Genomic DNA, 16,613 nt, shown 5'->3' with positions numbered 1-16,613 from the left:
TATGTGATGTAAATAAAAATTTATTTCCTCGATAAAGTATACTTCTCTCATTTAAAAAACGATGTTTCCTTCATTATCGATGAGGATATGAGGCTATAGTTGATAGGGTGGATAGGCTCCATGAGGAATAAAATTTTCACAATGATGCTCCATGATTGTTTCCTTTAAGAAGGCTACAGATAGCCTTGGCAACTCGTTATACAAAAGCCCCCCCATATAGATCTTTCTTTCAAGGGGTATAATAGAACACATCCTAAAATCTCGCCCCTTATGTGTTTCTCTCTTTTTCATTTGAAAACGCTATAGGCATGTAGACGCTTTGTAGCCCTATGAAAAAGCAATGTCCCTTATGTGCTATCTTACATAGTTCGAGATGTATCCCCCACTAACAACACCCAAATGAACCCCCCCTCTCTCTCTCTCCCCCTCCCTCCCTCTCTCCCTCCCTCTCTCTCATATGTGTGGGTGTGCACATGGATGCATGCATGTAGTGCATTGACATCTTCTAACGCTTGTTTGTGTGAGTGCACCAAATTAATTTGAAGAGAGAAGTTCACTTGCTCTAGGCTTGCAAGCTTATACCAACAAACTCCTCCTTTAACTCATGCCATTGTGGCTGACTAAAGAATGCATGGTCAAATCCTCGGCAAACAAGATGTATACACAAATTTGTATTTGGCTTATGAATGCTATGCATATGAGCCCCAAAGTGTGGTAAACAAAAAAGGTTCAAATCTTAGTAATGAACCTTATTCATATCATGTGGTGTGGGGTGAACGAGAATTGTTTCTCTTTCTAAAAGGGATATGACACACAACCTCTAACAAGTCTGGCAAAGTCAAATGTGTGTGGGAACTATTGGAAAGGGTCAAGGTCTTGGTGGAGCTCACGGAAGAGGGCCATGACTTGCAACATATTGGGCCTCTTCCAAGGCCGTTCCTCCACACACCAACATGCAACATCTAGGTAGCGCCTCATCTCCTTCTCCGTGTTCTCCAAGTCGACCGTTTCAATCACAGATTTGCCACTTGTGAGTACCTCCTCGTCAAGCAATTCTCTCTCCCTCCCTACTCTTACATGTCTCTTGACCCATCCCACTAGATCAACTCCACCTTCGTCATGCTCTTGTTGGGCAACCACCTTGTTGTTGTCGAGGTCCGACGTGGTGGTGGTGATAGCATTGGGACTCTTAGCAGGCCATACTGCCGAGGAGGACCACGTGGGTCGCCTACCGGTGATGAGCTCGAGTAGGATAACGCCAAAGCTGTACACGTCACCCTTGGTGGTGCAACGGAAGCTGTGGCAGTATTCGGGGGGCACGTAGCCGGGAGTTCCGACGATGGAGCTCACACTGAGGTGGGTCTCGGAGGCACTAACCAGGCGGGCCATGCCGAAGTCGGACACGCGGGCCTCGAGAGCGTCGTCGAGAAGTACGTTGCTGGACTTGAGGTCTCGATGTATGATGTGCGGGATGCAGCTGTGGTGGAGAAAGCACAACCCTCTTGCTGTCCCCAGTGCTACCCTCTTCCTCATGTCCCAGCTCAGCCCCATTGGCGCGTCAGCCCCTTCATCTACTAGAGCCTCGTCTATGTTCTGCATATTGCCGTGAAGCCTCTTGTCCAAGCTGCCGCCTTCCATGTACTCGTACACCAGCAGCCTCTCCTCGCCCACCCTGCAGTACCCTAACAGAGGCACCAAGTTGCGATGCTTTATCTTGCCTATGGTCTCCATCTCTGCCATGAACTCTCTGTCGCCCTGACCCACTAACTGGACGAGCTTCTTGATGGCTACTACTGTGCCGTCTTCCAGGGTGGCCTTGTACACGTCGCCGAAGCCCCCGCGACCAATGACGACTTCCGAGCTGAAGCCCTTGGTGGCTTCGAGCAGATGCGCGAAGGTGAGCTTGCGGAGAGGCTTCTCGAAGGTGGCCACGTTGATACTCAGTGGCTCACCGGCAGACGAGATGTTCCAGCTGCCGCTGCCACTGGAGGGGAGATTTTCGACGTAGTAGTCCCGCAGATGCTGCCTCATGCGGTGGTGGTTGCTTAGCAAGCACGCCGCCAGCCCGCACATGCACGCCATCACAAACACGAACGTGCCCAGAGCCGCCATGGTTATGGAGACGCCGGACCATTCGCCGGAGCTAGAACTGGCGGATATCCCTTGCGCCGAAGCATCGCCAGAATCGGGAGCTTGCGCGTCGCAGGGCAGGAGGGGCGGCCCGCAGAGGTAGGGATTGTTGGCATAATCCGACGGAGGAAAGGTGGAGAGAGTGCCGGAGGCAGGGATAGAGCCAGAGAGGTTGTTGCTGGAAAGATCGAGCTGGTTGAGCAATCCGAGGTTTGCAAGGCCAGGGGGGATGGTCCCTTGGAGATTGTTGTGGTCCAGATGGACGATGGTAACGCGCACGACATTGGCTAAGCTGGACGGGATAGTGCCGGTGAGGGCGTTGTACGACAAGGAGAGCACCTGGAGGTATTTCATGGTCCCGATCTGCTCTGGGATGGTGCCACTGAGCTTGTTGTTTGCGAGGTCGAGGTATTGGAGGCTTCCACCTGCAGGGCCGGGGAAGTAATAAGGCTGAATTCCAAGGTAGAGGCGGGTGAGGTTGCAGCGCTTGAAGTTGGGAATCTCGTCCAGTCTCTCCGGTCGTATGCCTACGAACGCCAGCAGCGCGCCCAAACCCTCGCATCCTGGACGTACCAGGTACTTGAGAAATGCGAAATTCGTGCCGCCCAGCGTGCCTTTGATCACCTTGCCTGACTGGTTGGCCAGCTCTGTCGGAATGCTGCCCTCCAGCTGATTGCTGCTGAGATCCAACCATATGAGCATTTTGCAGTTGCCCAATGTGGTAGGGATTGTGCCGGACAAAGAGTTGTTGCCCAGTTGCAGCATGTTGATTCTGGGCATGAATCCCAGCTCCGGTGGAATGCTGCCCGTGAGGAGGTTGCTGGTGAGAGTGAGCCACTCCAAGCTGCTGCAGTTGGCCAGGGTGGGCGGAATGGTGCCTGTGAGTAGGTTGACGTTGAGAACCAGCTTCTTCAGCTTGCTTGCTGCGCTGCAAATGTTTGGGGGAATCTCCCCCTCTATGAGATTACCCCACAATATAAGCTCTTCCAAGTACGGCAAGGCCGGCAGAGAAGCCGGGAGAGTGCCTCCCAAGAAGTTGCAGCTCATATCGATGGTGATGAGGCTTGTACAGCTGCCCAGCGGCACCGACCCAATCAAATCGTTATCCGCCAGCAGCAGGTGCGTTAACACAGGGCCACAGAGAGTGTCGGGGATGCTTCCCGTCAGCCCGTTTGCACTAAGGTCTAGTTTCGCCAAGTAGCTGCTGTTGTAAAGAGAAGCCGGAAGAGAGCCCGTCAAGTTGTTGAAGCTCATGATCAGCGTCTGCAAGGAAGGCATGCGGCTGACCAGGCCCTCTGGGAAAACTCCTGAGAGACCGTTGTCGCCCAGATTCAGGTAATGAAGAGAGGTGCAATTGGAGAAAGAAGTGGGGATGGTGCCTACCAGCTTGTTGGCGGATAGATCGAGCTCCTGCAGGGCGAGGAGGGAGTCTCCGAATTCGGGCGGAATGAGGCCTGTGAGGTTGTTATCAGAGAGATACAAGAGTTCGAGGCTACTTAAGCTGGATAAGGAAGCGGGGAGATCACCGATGAGGTTGTTGAAAGAAAGGTTGAGGAGGCGGAGGCTAGTGCACGCACCTATGGAGGTGGGGATTTGGCCTGTGAAATGGTTGTTTGAGAGATCCATAGAGGCAAGGTTGGCGCAGCTAGCTATGTTGGGGAGGAGCCCTGAGAGTTCATTGGAAGAGAGGCTAAGAAAGGTGAGTTTTGAGGTCGTGCTAGCGGTGGTGACCGGGAAGAGATCCGCGGGCAAGGTGCCGTTGAGGAGGTTGTAGGAGAGATCTAAGTGCTCAAGGGTGCTGCACTGGGCTGTGCCGGAGGGAAGGCTGCCAGAGAGGCTGTTACCAGATATGTCCATCCAAGAGAGGGCGCCGCAGTGGGGGAAGAGGTCGGACGGGAGGGTGCCGGAGAGGTTGTTGTGTGAGAGGTCGAGCCAACGGAGGGAGCTGCCGTCGCCGAGGACGTTGGCGGGGAAGCGGCCACGGAAGACGTTGCGGGAAATGTTGAGGTAGGTGAGGGTATTGCAGTTCAGGAGAAAGAGGTTGGAGAAGCTGCCAGTGAGGTTGTTGGAGGAGAGGTCGAGGGAGGTGAGCGTGTTGCATGCGGAGGCCACCACCTGCTCGCTGCCGAAGCCATAGAAGCCATTGCCGGAGAGGCGCACTGCTTGCAGCTGGTCCAGGGGCGCTAGGGCGGCTGTGGGCAAAGGGGCCACCAGGCCACAGCCAGTAAGGTTGAGCGCAACCACGCGGGAGTTGGCGCAGGTGACACCGAACCAATCGCAGCTATTGGAGCTCATCTGCACATTCCACCCATTGAGAACCCCTTGTGGATCCCTCTCTATTCTTTGTTTGAAGCTCATCAACGCTTGCGTATCCGTCAAAACTCCCTTCTCGTCTGCAGCCTGCAACATCCTCCTATCAGCATCCATGCCGCCTCCGACCGCTGCTGCAAGCCCGCCCAACGTTAACACCACCAATAAGAGCCACCCAAACCCCATTATTAGCAGCTATTTAGTATTATCTCTTCTCTTGCATCATCACCTAAAATACACAATTCGTGTGTGTGTGTGTGTGTGTGAGAGAGAGAGAGAGAGAGCAAATCGATTATAGATGGCTACTCAGCATTACCACAAGTACCACAATTGCCTTGCACGCATTACAAACCATGCTTGCCGCACGACCGACCACACGTCCCTGCCTCAATTTCTTTGCATACAAAAACCAACTGAACTGTCGCGGTCAACTCTTAACGTATTCAACACCCTGCTCGACCACATGAGCACCGGAATTCAAGAACTGTCCACACTCCTCACCATGTTCTCCAGAGAATATATCACGTGCTCTCTCTCTGTCTCTCTGTCTCTCTCTCTCTCTCATCGTGTGCATCCCCGGCCTTCGTGGGTCCGAGATTCGAACTCCAGGAGCCAACCAAATGTAAGAGGATCCAAACATGTCCGAGAGGAGCCAACTATTGCCATTTCCACGTCACAATCTCCTAAGCCAATTCCCTGGTCTTTGGGTTTCTTTCACGAGGATATCCAATTTCACAATTATTAAGGCATTACGGAAGGTACACACTTTATTGTTGTATTTATCTCCTTAAGTAGCAATGGGTAAAGCTCATTGTATCTATGTATTTGACTCTTTACCGTCCCACCACCTAGTCGTGCCTCCCACGTGGTCATTAAGACCCCTTGGACATGGGCTCAACAGTGGAAGGCCGGCCGTGCGGGCGGTGCCAACGAGGGTTGTCCGATCTTAGCCGGTCTTTATGACCCCATGGGAGATATTGCTAAGGCTAGTCCTCAGAATGTATGGATAAGTGCAACACTTAGAAACTAGAGTGTATGGAGCTCTTGAGTGTACCTCCTAAACCATGTGAACATCTCTACTAAGTCAAGGTTCCAATTTCTATAATATATTGATATATGGAGTATGATCACCATATGCAGCAGAATTAGCTTCAATCTTTTGACTTTCTTTTACATCATCATTCCCCTTTTTAAAATTCTATGAAGGGATGGATCTATATGTCAAAAAATTATGTTGATGGCTTTTCCTCCATGTGCAAATATATGATGTTAGCTTTGTGAGCTTTAATATCTCAGCATATCTTTGTCACCTCAAGGCATATCTTGTTTATAAAGATGACTAAACAACATTAAAGAGGACTAAGTAATACATCATTACAAGGAAGAAATTGTTACGATTAAAAACATCATATGTGTTCCACGTTTAGTGTATAGCACACATTAATGAAAGGGGGTTGTTTATTTCTCACTTTAAGTTTGTTTTCTAAATAAAGATGACATTCTCTTGGATGGGAAACACCCACTCAACCTTCTAGAAATCCACTCAACACTTAGTATTTATAATTAACAATATCAATCATGATATTCTGTTAGATTTAAAATGCACACTTATCCATCCGAAAGTTACTTCAATATGCTAAGCATACAATAATAAAAGATAATATAATGTTAACTAGACCTCATCTAGGCAAAGAATCTTGTGTGAGTTGGACACAATAGTCATAAGCTAGCATGTAGTGGTGGTATTTATTTAAAGAAAGAATCTAATTGTGAGAATGAAAGCCTTGACAAGGAGAAACAATGTGTGTTCTCACAAACCATATCCTATTCTTCATTATTAAAAAATGAGAATGATATGTAATAATACAACAAGATAACGTAACAAGACAGGTGTTCAATGCATAAAATTTAAAATTTTAGACCATGATGAGCCTAATTTATAAATTGACTTCTTTACATTCAAAAAATGAACAAAGACTAAAAAGCACATGAAACTTTTTACTTGAAAATAAAAAAATTGGAGTAAATTTTGGAAAAATAATTCCCATCAAAAGATTAAACTAGTCAATTACTTTGAAGGTTTCAAACTTGAAGTACTAAAGAATAGTCTTTTTTACACACTATCTACAATGGAGACATTTACCTCGATATTTAGGGGATATCATGTGCAACTTTGAAAATTGTTAGCCAACTTGTTCACTAGAAAAAGTGTTATTCACGTCTAGTATGTAGAATCAGGCTCTTTATAATATGTATAGTAGCCTCAATTTCATACAACACTTCTAAAATGAAAATATGACTCTTTGAGCCACTACTTGAGTGGGTGTGGCTCTTTGAGCCACTACTTGAGCGAGTGTGGCTCACAAAATTGAGACATGAAACTTACTAAAGATTCCAACGACCTACCACAATCAAGTCAACTAAGTTGACATCTATGTAAGCACACAAAGAAAAGAAATATGAGTCTTCTTAATATATCAAGTTTATTAGAATTGTGAAATGCTTTAAATAGAGGCACACTCATAAATATACCAATATGTACAAGCTATTTAATGAAGTCTAGCTCATCCAACACAAAATTTATTACATTTTAGTTTACATGTTTGATTATTGTAAGCATATCTCATTATCTTATGTGACAACTTACTAGCCATCACTAACTTTTCCAAAGATCACATCACATTTTTCACTTTTTTAAAAAAATGAACAACTTTAACAAACAATATTCTTGGGGTTTTAATTTTTTCTTTTAAAAAAGTATAGGCATGGAATCATTTGAGCTTTTAATTGTAGACTTGTAACAAAGTAGCTTTATTAATCCAAAGCATAAATTCATAAAAGATTAAGTACATTTTTAATTCTAGCCTTTAGGGAGTGGTTTGGTTCAATATAAATTGATATAAAGATATTTCTCCAATGTGTTAGTCCGTATTCTTTGAGTTCGACATGCTTCTAATTTCTTAGTTTAGTTTAGTTCATATAAATGTTGTAGACTATATGGAGTAAAATGTTAAATAATAATAGTGGATAATGTGGGAATAAACAAGTTCTAGGTGGTTGAGTAACTAGCACTGAATGTAAGCCTTAAATAAAGTGGTTCCAATGTATTTGAACAATTGGTAGTATGTATAAGTCTCTTGTGTGGGACTAGCCTCTTAAAAGGCATATGTGGTGGTATCATACTTGGCATATGTGGTGGCATCATATTTAGCATATAAAAGTGAGTCATGAAAAATGTACACGAGTCGTGAGTGCACATTTATAAAAGGTCATCCATATTTGGTTAAGGTTTTGAGAAGCGACTGTTTTTTGAAATGTGTATGCACCTCATGGAGTGCACTACTAAGAAACCCTATGTATCACGTGCGTTCATCAAGGGGTATTAAAAAACCCCTTACTTGTGAATTTTTCATGAATAAAATGGCCCCTTTTTCTTTATGGACTTATGGGTTTTTTTAATAAAAAATTTGATTAAAAATCCCCCTTTTGTAAATGTGTTTCTTTAAATTTTTGAATTAAAAAACCCCTTCATTTGAAGGTACGTGCTATATACTTACATATTTTTAGGTGAACCTCCCGAGAGATACGCACAAAGTACAATCAGCTCTCTAAATTTTTTAGTTTAAGAGTGTATTTTAAAAATATAAGAAATTTCACAAGTTTTTCTATACACAAAATCAAGAAAAATTTAATAGTACGCGTGGCACTATAGAGAAACCTAAAGACAATTACAACTTCTTAAGTATACAAGAAAAGAAATCATGGTGTTAATGTGTACACAATGAAATCTTCTTACAACCATTGATCTTGATGTATTAACCATAGTAAGTAAAAGTTCTATCTAAGCATAACTTAAAAACCTACAATCTTCTTACAACCATTGATCTTGGTGTGTCAACCATAGCAAGTAGAAGTTCAATATGAACAAGTTTCACATGTTGCAAAAAAGGAACTCACTTTAAATAATCGTGCTTGTAACAAAAAAGCTTCAAAAAAAAGGGAAGCAAAAACCACGAACTATAGTCATTTGCCAACTAGAAAATGGGCACCAAAATGAAGAAGAAGTTTAGATTTCAAATGTGAAAACGTTTACCCTATGACAAAACTCTTCTAGAGTGAACTAAAAACCATTTCTTAGATACAATAATTTCTAAGCACAACAAAAGAACTATCTAGAACTCTATGAAAGGATAGGGTATTCTGGCTCAAGCTCCTCCTCTGCATCCTTTTCCTCTTCTTGCATTCGTTCTGAGTTTCCACCGGCCGGAGGAGTACTTATAGCTCTTTCTTCTATCTCTCTAACATCAAGCTCATAGGCCACAAGAGATCCATAATCTCTCCAACATCTTGGTCCTTTACCAAGATGTTGGAGAGATCCATAATCTCTCCACAAGAGATCCATAATCTCTCCAACATCTTGGTCCTTTACCAACATGTGGTCGTGAAGTCTTGGATTGTGCAAGCCCAAGAGCAAACGGTTCATTAAGTGCTTGTTACTCAATTTTTTTCCTCTCTTAGCAATGCAAATCGAGGTACTTAATGTGTGCAATGTAGTTGCGTAAGGTTTCCTCTAGTTTTTGTTCCAATTGGAACAGTTGGATGACGGGGCTCCATTTGGGCCCGTAGGGTAAAAACCCAAGAATGAAGGCCTCTCTCACTGCTTTGAAAGCGCTGAGGGTCCAAGGATTGGAAATATCATTGATAAGGGTCAAATCAATAGGAATGTTAGATAGAACCCTAATTCACCAAAAAAACCTTAAAAAATCATAAACAATCTCTTAAATTTCACTAATTATCACTAATTTATTATCTAGTGTGATTAGTAAACTTAAAGAGAGCAAAAAGTCAAAAAATTGAGCCTAATTGCTTGCAATTGGAGTAATTAGAGTAGCACTAGTGTTCTAAACACTTGCCTTGACCTAATTCCATGCCTAGTCCACTCACATTAGCTCACAATTAGTGAGAATTGGTTCTAATTAGGTCTCATTTACCTAGTTTTCTCTCTTTTGAGTGGGTTAATTAGAGACCTAATTAGAGAGATTAATTAGGAGTGATCACATCATTGGGTTGTCCTAAACATTTCTAATTTAATTATCAAATCTCTATCCCTAAAATCCTCACTATTAAAGAGAGTAATTAGAGAGCAAAGAAGAGAGTTAAAAGGTGATTAATAGTGGGATTAAGAAGGATTAATCTTTAGTTAAGTTAGAGTGCCTCTAAATTGGTTAAAAACCACTAATTTAGAGTTTGTCTCTAACTTTAGCCTTTTCCCACCTACCTTGCATTAATGAGGGGATCTTAGTTATCCCCCACTCAACAACCACCTTCCCCCCAAATTCAAATCCGGGCGGTGTACGGACGTACCCCCCCAAATTTTTTTATTAAAAAAAACTCGCTCCACGGCCGTACCATCCTAAAGCCACGGCCATACCTTTTTAAGCATATGGGCGTAGGCTTCTAAGCATATGGATGTACCACCCAAAAAAAACTTTTTAATAAAAAAAAAACTTTGCCACACGACCATACCTTCCTAAACGTACGGGCGTATGCTTTTAAGTATATATAGACGGACGTACCTTCCCAAAAAAATTCTCGGGAAAAAAATTAAAAATTTTAAGATTTCTAAATATTTAGAGGTGCTTATGGTCTCTCTCCCCGACTCACTAGAGTCGTTTTTACATGCATAAAACCCCTCAAAATATCATTTTTTACCTTAAGGGTGCATTCACGTGCAAGGCAAAAGAGAGCCAAACTCCTATTTTGTGCTCGCACACGCATCATTGAAGCTTTTCTAGGCTTTTCCTGCACACCATGGACACCTTTCGGTCATGGTTGCATGCCCCAAGTGCCCCTATTCCATTGGGCGACACGACCACCATAGCACATTCACATGTGGTTGCCACGCCAAACATGTTTGGCCGTGAGGGTGAAACGATTTATGAAGAGCCCTCCTCTAGTGGTGCACCTCCCTACTACATGCACCCCGACGTGAATAGATGCCCTCAGCACACCCACTGATCTCCCCCTCTAACATCGGATCTATTCCCACCTCCCACCCACGTACCACCTCTCCTTGAGCCATAACTCAATATTTCGAGCTTAGCACCCACATACATCACATACACAACCTATGTGGGTAAAAATTTTCAAACTTATGCTGAAATATCATGGAGTTGGAGACTTCGTATTCCACCTAGAGGTCTTTAACCAAATTTGTCAGGCATTTGGCTACCTATGTACACTAATCTAACACAAAACATGTTTAGAAAGGCAAAAAATTAACAAAAAACACTCTATGTTTAAGCATATACCCTCTTCTTTGAGCTCTCTAATCACCCAAATCTCTAGTTTTTTGCCTGAACACTTGCTAATCCTACTCCCAACCCCAAGCTAGATGCACAAAATCAAAACAAAAACAAAAAAAAAAATCAACAAAACAAATCCAACAACAAAAAATCGAATGCCATAGCTTTTTACTTGGCACCACTAGGCTATGGAGACTCCCGTCAGATTCGAATCAAAGAAGACTTTGAAAAGTAGCAGATTGGCGCTCCCCAGCAGCGGTGCCAATTTGCTGTTAATATCACCCTAAGGTGCCATGGGAATTGCCTATCCACCGAGTTCGAGCTAAGCTCAAGAGCTCCACCATAGCCGCTCACCGCCCTCCTCGCACACTAGTTGTTAGAGTAAGGCGATTGCTCTGTAATCTAACAAGTGGTGCAACCTCTCTCTCTCGCAAAGATCATGTGGGATCTCCATGGAAGATTATCACAATGGTAGCCTAATCACTCAAGCCAGAGGGAGAGAAGAAGCAAGAGGGAAGCATGAGAGAACAAGTGCTTAGCGCTAAATCACTCCCAAACCCTAATGGGAGAATGAGTTACAAACAAGAGAAATTGGCTTTTATAGTTCCAAGCCTTTTCCCACTAGGCCACCCGAGAGTAAAGTGACTCGCGGCGCCCAAAACATAGTTACAAGGCTTTCCTCTATGGTTTGGCCAATTAACCAATATCATCTTATCTTTCCTTCGAAGCTCAATACTTGGGAGTGTCTTTAGGGCATTTCCCTCATCAAATGACGAGATCTTCAATATAGTGTGGGTGCCCATTACATAAGTGTGTGGACATAGTTGTTGTAGGAATGTGTTAAACCAATATGTGGTTAGCAGAACTTGATTTGGAACTCATCAGGCAACTCTTTTAGGGCAGTCACTCTTTGCTCAAAATGAACGTGACTTGTTGTGGGTCACACTCCATTGCAGCCACATTTCTACCTGCAAAAGAGGTCTATTATCCACTCTCCCTTGATTGAAAGAAGGTCAATTAAATCGATCATCAAAAGTTGGGACTTTAGAGTTACAGATGCCAAGTCTTTCAAAAACATTTGTATGGCTTATTTTTATGGCAAAGTTATTGCTTCCTTTTCCTTACAAACCTAAAGTAGAATGAAAATTGATTGTGGCAAACTCACAAGCCCATGAAAGTTGATCAAGTTTGTAACCATGAATGTTTGGTTTTGTCCTGCACAAGAAAACAAAGCTTAGATCAAAACAAAAGAAAACTAAAAACTTTGAGTAATGAACAAAACTTATGATTGAGTTGAACTTATCAAGCGATGAGCTGGTACACCATATTCATATCAGAGAAGGCTTTTGTGCTATAGTTATTTGGTCTCATGATGATTGGCATGGAAAAATACTAGTGCCCAAGACTCACAAGTCGTAACTCTACCAAAAGCCTCAATTACTTTTTTGTACACAGAAACTCCATACTTAACATTATTGTTGATGGATTTAGGAGCTTTAAAACTGTAAGGAGCATCTGCAATGGCCAAAGTGTAAGGTTATGCTATAACAAAATGGTCCATTTCTGTGACCCTTCCCTCATGCACCATGCACCACTTCACCAGGAACTTCATCAACATTTTCAGGAAACACATTGGAAATATTCTCTACTTGTTGTGCCCCCTCTTTCTCTCTTGTTAACGAAAGAGATGTTGCTCAAAACAATGAGAAATGCTAACATATGGGTCTCGATTCTAGTAAAAAACATAACCAGATTATTAGAGAACAAGAAGCTTTGCTACTAAATTTGGATTCTTAAATCTCAAAAAACAAGGTAAAGAATTTTAAACCTAGAAACTAGAATAACAAATGAAGACCAAAAACACAAAACACTTAAAGAAGACATTTTGGATTCTAGAATCCAATTTGGCAAGATTTTGAGCTCACAAAAGAGATTCTAGAATCCAAAGTGCCGAAAGACAAAGTAGAAGGGTTCATAATTACTCACCGCTTTTGAGAACAAAGGTAAAAATCTCTCCAACTATGACAGATTACTTGTTTTTGGATGTAAGCTTCTCACTTCATCTAAGTTTGCACAGTTCAACTTTTCAATCATAATTCGTTGCATGTGCAAGTATGTTTTTTTCCTAGAAAAAAGTACAATAAATAAATCAAAAATCTAAAAATTTGAAATGCATTTATAAAGTAGAACATTTAAACAAAATTACCTTTCAAATTCTGCGCCCATCTCTTCAAGGGAAATTCTTCTAGCCTTCACACACAAGAGAACCCCAAGGATTAAGGATTTTTCTCATATTCCTTGCATTGACCTCCAAGGAGTAATCTTCATTTCTTCGGGGATGGGTTTTGGTAAATCCTCTCTTGTACATCATTTACCTTTGGAACTTTGAGAAGGTTTCATTAACTTTTAGCCTTTCAATTTTCCTTCCTCCCAAAGCTTGAAAATCTCTTCTTGCAAATCCCAGACTTCACCATCCCAAAAAGCAAGATAAAAGAAGTTTTCATGGCCCTTTGTGTTGGGCTTTTGATCTACACCTCGAGAACCTTTCCATCTTCAAACCACATTTGTCATAAAGTGCAAGCCAAAAATTCTCATCTTCCCTTAATGTGTTTGAGCCACTTATTGTGAAAGCGCCTAATCTTTTGCAAAAAGGTCATTTGTAGTCTAAAATTTAAGTCCAAATTGTGATCGAGGGTAAGAACCTTGGCTTCTTCATCCGTCAATCCAGCATACACCCAACAAAGAGAAGTTTTGAATGTTTCAATGTGTTCATACTCTATGCTAAGTCCTTTCTTAGAAATCGATGACTGAGTTCCACCAAGAACCCAGTATTCATAAGAGTTTGCTCTTGATTTTTTCCATGCTTGCTTATTTGGACACATTTCTCAATCCACCAAAACAAGAAGTAAAACCATGGCTGAAGGTTTTGCTTTCATTTTTCATTTTAGATTATGCACGTGGTTTTCTTGCACACTGCAAACCTTAAGAGTTCTTCTACCAATTTAAGGATCAATGGGTGGCCAAATAATCACATTAACTAGCAAGAGACAAGCTGTTAACAGTCATCGAACACCTCTCACCATCATTGTATATTTTACATGTGCAATTGTCGCTTGTCTATAAAAGGCACGCCACGGGAATAATAATGGAGATTGTATTCTTAGATTAGGTGTTTGCATAAGCCTAGGCAGTCGTGTGGATAGCCATGGACCTATTTTTTAATTATGGCCCAAGGTGTGAAGGCTATGGATAAGATAAGGGTCATTGTGTACACTCCCCATTCATTCTTTCATGCTAATTCAAGAGAGTGCTCTTCTTCTCTACACTCTTATGCTATTGCATTCTTGCTTGCCTCTTACTTGTTTGAGCTCTTGTGTGCTTGCTTGCATGTGTGTGAGAGAGTGAGTGTGTGATTGTGAGAGAGGAGGGTCAAGTTTCCATTGGAGTGTGTGGCGGCAGAGTTGGAGTGGAGCTTGGAATGTGGCTACGTGGCAACAAGGCCTCCTATGAGAATTCGAGCACAAGCAAACAACTAGGTGAGTGACACACCTTGTTTATACAATTATAGGCTAGGCTATGGTAGGTTAACCTCTTGGTTTAAGTTGTTTATGCTCCTAGCACGTACGGTGAGGCAAGGCCCCATGACATTGCTAGTTCTTGTACTCTTTCTATGGTGCAAGGTTTTCCCATAAATAGTGCCATTACCAAAGAATATCCCTACCGCATGGCCACAATGCATTTTGAATGCGTGTGTGAGTATCAACGAATTCTGTTTTCTATTTTTGCAAGAAGAGTAGAAATGAATAGATGGAAATGTGGCAATTTTTGCATTCTAGTTGATTTCTGTAATTTTTTATAATTTCCTGCATATTGTTCAAATTCCTACATATTGTTCAAATTTTGCTTATTTTTAATTTCCTATGAGTGTTGCAATTAGTTCATTTAGATTAATTCTTCTTTCACATTTCAATTGCAAGTCTAATTTCTAAATTCTGTATTTTTTGGTTTTTGCATGTTTTTTCAATTTTAAAATCTAAAAATATTCATTTGAACATAAAATTGAAAGAATTGGATAAAACAAACCATAGAATCGGTTTCCTAGCATAGGGTTTATCCCAATTTTAACTCCTTATGCGAAGAAATCGCGATAACAACAGCAATAAAATTTTGACACATATGTAAGGAAGGGGAGTTCTTTAAAGAAGGTGCATATTTCACATAAGATGAAGAGTTGAAAATGTACCTCTGAAGGGGGTGGACGTGCATATGGCTTTAACCAACAATTGACATGAAATACATCGTGCTTCATCAACAATGTCTGGTTCCGCTTCGTCTTTGACCTCTGAAGGGGGTGGACGTGCATATGGCTTTAACCAACAATTGACATGAAATACATCGTGCATAGTCCAACTCGGAGGTAGCTTTAATTGCATAGACACCTCATTAATCTTTTTCCGGATTGGAAAAGGTCCAAAGCTCCTGGGAGGATTTGGCACACACAGATATTTGTGTTTTCTGCATCAAAAAATAAAGAGTGAAAAGTGAAAATGTAAAAGGTAAAAGGGTAAAGGTAAAAGATCGGGAGAGTATAGAAATTTTTCAGAAATTACTTGCACAAACTTGCCTATTATATGTTTTATGCTATTGTTTGCGATCACATTGACACAACTTGTGATACACCCAAAAAAAAATTATAATTTTACATAGTTAAGGAGCTTAACTATGCGAGCCAGCGCTTGACTCACCTGGAAAAAGTACACTACTTCTAGTCCTCCCAGATGGGTTACGAAACACAAAACACATGTTTCAAAAAAACTTTGGCCAATCCAAAAAAAATGAAAAAAAATATTTTTTTAAAAATAAAAAATTTCACAAATTCCCAAACTTGTCCAGGGCATCTATAGGGCCTTCTTGCATCCTATAATCACATGCACCTACGATATGGGCGTGTATTAGAGGTCGAAATAGACAATAGTGCATCTATTGAACTAAGTACGTATACCAGCGTACACTAGACTCAAGACCTTCGGTCATCGGAACCCAACTTAGCATTATACAAGGACCTCTACTAGGAACCAATGAAACATCTTCACATTTCAACTCAATGAAAGGATCCCCAACCCCAAGAAGTGAGAACCCTAACTAGATCTCACCAGCCAAGCGAGCTACCAGTCTTTTGGCCACATAGCTAGCTACCTTAGAGATTCGGCCTCAATTTCTACCTCTGAGCCAAACCTTACGACCTACAGGTCATATGATGAAGGGGTTGAGGTTAACTCTAGAGAGACAACTGGTGTACTCTCATCGTTTTTGCAAGTAGGGAGCGTTCGTGTTGATATCCATGTCCATGCAGTTCCTATTGCACCTGCTTTAACTATGACCATCGAACCACCCCCTGCATAAGTGCTTATGCCCAATGGCAGGACATTAGAAGAAGTGCAATGTTAACCACATATTAGTTAACACATTCCTACGACAACTATGTCTGCACACTTATGTAATGGGTGTTGGCACTATATATTGTAAATCCTGTCAATTGATGAGGGAAATGGCCTAAAGATGCTCCCAAGTATTGAGCTTCGAAGGACAAAGAAGAGAATCTTGGTCAGTTGGCCAATCCATAGAGAAAAGCCTTATAACTATGTTTGGATGCCTGGGTCACTTACTCTCGTGGGCGGCGGTCGCCCTAGTGAGAAAAGGCTTAGAACTATAAAAGCTAATTTCTCTTGTTTTTAACTCATTCTCCCATTTGTGCAATAGAAGAGTGTTCTCTCTCTCTCCCTCTCTCTCGCAACTAGCATGTGTGGTGTGCTCAGGGCTAGGGTTTGGAAGTGATTATACCGCTAATCACTTGTTCTCTTATGCTTC

At 42.1% G+C, this 16,613-nt stretch overlaps 1 pseudogene; it reads right to left on the bottom strand.

Moving 5' to 3' along the window:
* Nucleotides 1-470: 470 nt before the first annotated feature.
* LOC147603995 (serine/threonine-protein kinase BRI1-like 1 pseudogene) lies at nucleotides 471-4,897 on the bottom strand (annotated as a pseudogene).
* Nucleotides 4,898-16,613: the final 11,716 nt, after the last annotated feature.

This window comes from Cibotium barometz, chromosome 62, assembly GCF_041138505.1.
Source record: "Cibotium barometz isolate CiBa-2024 chromosome 62, ASM4113850v1, whole genome shotgun sequence".
Classification (NCBI taxonomy): domain Eukaryota; kingdom Viridiplantae; phylum Streptophyta; class Polypodiopsida; order Cyatheales; family Cibotiaceae; genus Cibotium; species Cibotium barometz.
Note: the sequence above shows the minus strand (reverse complement) of the source record. Positions and strands in the feature narration are given on the sequence as shown.